The following is a 4,068-nucleotide window of genomic DNA, read 5'->3' on the forward strand; positions in this document are numbered from 1 at the left end:
CCGACGAATAGTAATATGTGTGCCTCTTGGCATAGGCACACATAATAACTAGAAAGCGAAAATTTCAGAAGAAATTTTATGTGTGCCTATGCTACTGCCAATGAGTGTAGTTTGCCTTTAATGTGGTTCAATTAGTGCCGGTTGCCATTTATAACACCAGAGGGAGCAAGATGCAACATGAGCATAGTTTGCTTTTTATACCACAAGAAGGAGGGAAATGGAATACAGCTGATTTTCAACTTAAAGCAAAGTAAGCTGTATTGTGATCTCTGTTATATGCGGCATACAGAGATGAGAGAAAGATGCTCCAGTTACATGATTACAAAATAAGTTAATAGATATAAAAGAAAATAAATTATGCTTCAGTGTCAGGTGTTCAAGAGAAGTTACAATTTAGATTTTACAGTTTTGAGTCGTTTAAAGTGGTAGAAAAAAAGATGTCCATTAAGCGGTATTCAATTTGTATTTCAAAGGTATTTTAATGTCAAAGGGGAAAATACCACATGCAAATTATGAAATTTCCCGTTGTGGGACTAATAAATGTATCATGTTATTCAAACAATATTTTGTACAGATACCATTTACAATAATGTATGACATTTAAACATGATATTTAGATTGTGGTAAATAGCAAAGCAATATAAAATAAAAAAGGAAAACGAAAAGGAAACCATTCAAGTAACTTTATATTATGAACTGAAGAGTAAGGCAAAAGTATAAATGAAAAGCATACAAGCATTAATGTATATAGATAAACCCAACAATCATATGACCCCTATGAGCAAGCACTTTGGCGACAGTGGGAAGGAAAAACTCCCTTTTGACAGGAAGAAACCTCCGGCAGAACCAGGCTCAGGGAGGGCGGCCATCTGCCGCGACCGGTTGGGGTGAGATGTAAACAAATCCAAAACTGTCCACAGAGCTACAGGGGCACACTGGGATCGCAACAGCAGCCATAGAGGGAAACAGATTAGGATGTTCTTCCCAGTACTGAAGTGGGTCGGCTTTTCTTATGTGTGCGTTTTTCTCTGAGAGGTAGGTCTCCACTTTAGTTTCTGTTGATGAGGCACTCACGGATACTTCTGGATAAGGGTCATTTGGAAGCAAGTGGTTGGCTGACTTTGCGAAAACAGCTAGAAACAGATAAAAGGAAAACACAATTTAAAACAATAAAACAAGAGACATCACAAAGCGCAGCTCTTCAGTTAGCAAACTGGCAAGTAATGAAGTTCTAAAAAATAATTGGGAAAACAAATCTAACTTTAGAACTAAATGACCCAAACTAAATTAAAAATGAAGTAAAAAAAAAGAAATTGGCTTAATACTGGTGTCTTCTGATGAGGTAAGTCGCCATGCGAGGTAAAAACCACACGTGGCTGTAATTTGGTGGCCTGTATACAGTTCCAGTCCAAGCATGTAGTTGGTTTAAATGGGTTTAATACTGGTGTCTTTTGATCACTTGACTGTATATATAAACCTGTTGAACAAAAGGTGCATTTTAATTTCACTATACCTGCCCATCCTTGTAGCCGGTCTCTACTAGCGTGGCACAGTTTCAAGATCAGTGTAGGGCTTCTCCACTGCCTTCACTGGACAGAACACATCTGAGGAGTTATGAATGAATGGATGACTTAATGAATGGATGAGATTATAGTTTGTTTCAAAGAATATAAAGTAAGAAACAAAAAAATACAAATGACCTGTTATGGCAGGGATCCCATCAGGTGCAGTCTTTCTGTTCACGTTTCTGGTCAGCTCTTCAATGGATGAGAGCACATCAGCAGTCTTATCTATCAGTTCCCACTGGTGAGCTGTCCTTGTTGGTGGTAGAGTGTGTTCAGAAAAACTCCCTTTTAACAGGAAGAAACCTCCGGCAGAACCAGGCTTAGAGAGGTGCAGCCATCTGCCGTGAGCGGTTGGGTGAGATGTAAACAAATCCAAAACTGTCCACAGAGCTACAGGGGCACACTGGGATCGCAACAGCAGCCATAGAGGGAAACAGATTAGGATGTTCTTCCCAGTACTGAAGTGGGTCGGCTTTTCTTATGTGTGCGTTTTTCTCTGAGAGGTAGGTCTCCACTTTATTTCTGTTGATGAGGCACTCACGGATACTTCTGGATAAGGGTCATTTGGAAGCAAGTGGTTGGCTGACTTTGCGAAAACAGCTAGAAACAGATAAAAGGAAAACACAATTTAAAACAATAAAACGAGACATCACAAAGCGCAGCTCTTCAGTTAGCAAACTGGCAAGTAATGAAGTTCTAAAAAATAATTGGGAAAACAAATCTAACTTTAGAACTAAATGACCCAAAACTATATTAAAAAGGTAGTAAAAAAGAAATTGGCTTAATACCGGTGTCTTTGGATGAGGTAAGTTGCTATGTAAGGTAAAAACCACACGTGGCTGTAATTTGGTGGCCTGTATACAGTTCCAATCCAAGCATGTAGTTGGTTTAAATGGGTTTAATACTGGTGTCTTTTGATCACTTGACTGTATATAAACCTGTTGTACAAAAGGTGCATTTTAATTTCACTATACCTGCCCATCCTTGTAGCCGGTCTCTACTAGCGTGGCACAGTTTCAAGATCAGTGTAGGGCTTCTCCACTGCCTTCACTGGACAGAACACATCTGAGGAGTTATGAATGAATGGAGGACTTAATGAATGGATGAGATTATAGTTTGTTCAAAGAATATCAATAAATGTTACAATGTAAAGTAAGAAAAAAAATACAATTACCTGTTATGGCAGGGATCCCATCAGGTGCAGTTGCAGTCTCTCTGATCATATTTCTGGTCAGCTCTTCAATGGATGAGAGCATCAGCAGTCTTCTCTATCAGTTCCCACTGGTGAGCTGTCCTTGTTGGTGGTAGAGTGTGTTCAGAAAAACTCCCTTTTAACAGGAAGAAACCTCCGGCAGAACCAGGCTTAGAGAGGTGCAGCCATCTGCCGTGAGCGGTTGGGTGAGATGTAAACAAATCCAAAACTGTCCACAGAGCTACAGGGGGCACACTGGGATCGCAACAGCAGCCATAGAGGGAAACAGATTAGGATGTTCTTCCCAGTACTGAAGTGGGTCGGCTTTTCTTATGTGTGCGTTTTTCTCTGAGAGGTAGGTCTCCACTTTAGTTTCTGTTGATGAGGCACTCACGGATACTTCTGGATAAGGGTCATTTGGAAGCAAGTGGTTGGCTGACTTTGCGAAAACAGCTAGAAACAGATAAAAGGAAACACAATTTAAAACAATAAAACAAGAGACATCACAAAGCGCAGCTCTTCAGTTAGCGAAATGGCAAGTAATGAAGTTCTAAAAAATAATTGGAAAAACAAATCTAACTTTAGAACTAAATGACCCAAAACTATATTAAAAAGGTAGTAAAAAAAGGAAATTTGCTTAATACTGGTGTCTTTGGATGGGGTAAGTTGCTATGTGAGGTAAAAACCACACGTGGCTGTAATTTGGTGGCCTGTATACAGTTCCAATCCAAGCATGTAGTTGGTTTAAATGGGTTTAATACTGGTGTCTTTTGATCACTTGACTATATATATATATATATATATATATATATATAAACCTGTTGAACCAAAAGGTGCATTTTAATTTCACTATACCTGCCCATCCTTGTAGCCGGTCTCTACTAGCGTGGCACAGTTTCAAGATCAGTGTAGGGCTTCTCCACTGCCTTCACTGGACAGAACACATCTGAGAAGTTATGAATGAATGGATGACTTAATTAATGGATGAGATTGATATTGTTTGAAACAAACTATAATATCAAATGTTACAATATAAAGTAAGAAACAAAAATACAATTACCTGTTATGGCAGGGATCCCATCAGGTGCAGTTGCAGTCTCTCTGTTCACGTTTCTGGTCAGCTCTTCAATGGATGAGAGCAGTCTTATCTATCAGCTCCCACTGGTGAGCTGTCCTTGTTGGTGGTAGAGTGTGCTCAGTTGCAAAGACACTAAGATCACTTGGCAAGTCCATATCCCTCACAACCTTGCAGTCATTTTGTGTTAGTGAATTACACAATAATGGGGTTGTGATAACTGTGATATGTATTCA

At 39.4% G+C, this 4,068-nt stretch overlaps 2 long non-coding RNA genes across 2 annotated transcripts; both read right to left on the reverse strand.

Moving 5' to 3' along the window:
• Positions 1–1,573: 1,573 nt before the first annotated feature.
• LOC109198206 (uncharacterized) lies at positions 1,574–1,928 on the reverse strand. Its single transcript, XR_002059119.2, has 2 exons — positions 1,701–1,928; positions 1,574–1,604 (listed from the first exon to the last, which is right to left on the reverse strand). It is a non-coding gene; the product is annotated as an uncharacterized LOC109198206 (long non-coding RNA).
• A 196-nt stretch (positions 1,929–2,124) lies between these two features.
• LOC112845942 (uncharacterized) lies at positions 2,125–2,970 on the reverse strand. The gene is made up of 3 exons (XR_003218798.1): positions 2,740–2,970; positions 2,540–2,656; positions 2,125–2,165 (listed from the first exon to the last, which is right to left on the reverse strand). It is a non-coding gene; the product is annotated as an uncharacterized LOC112845942 (long non-coding RNA).
• Positions 2,971–4,068: the final 1,098 nt, after the last annotated feature.

This window comes from Oreochromis niloticus, unplaced genomic scaffold, assembly GCF_001858045.2.
Source record: "Oreochromis niloticus isolate F11D_XX unplaced genomic scaffold, O_niloticus_UMD_NMBU tig00008831_pilon, whole genome shotgun sequence".
In the NCBI taxonomy this organism is placed as follows: Eukaryota; Metazoa; Chordata; class Actinopteri; order Cichliformes; family Cichlidae; genus Oreochromis; species Oreochromis niloticus.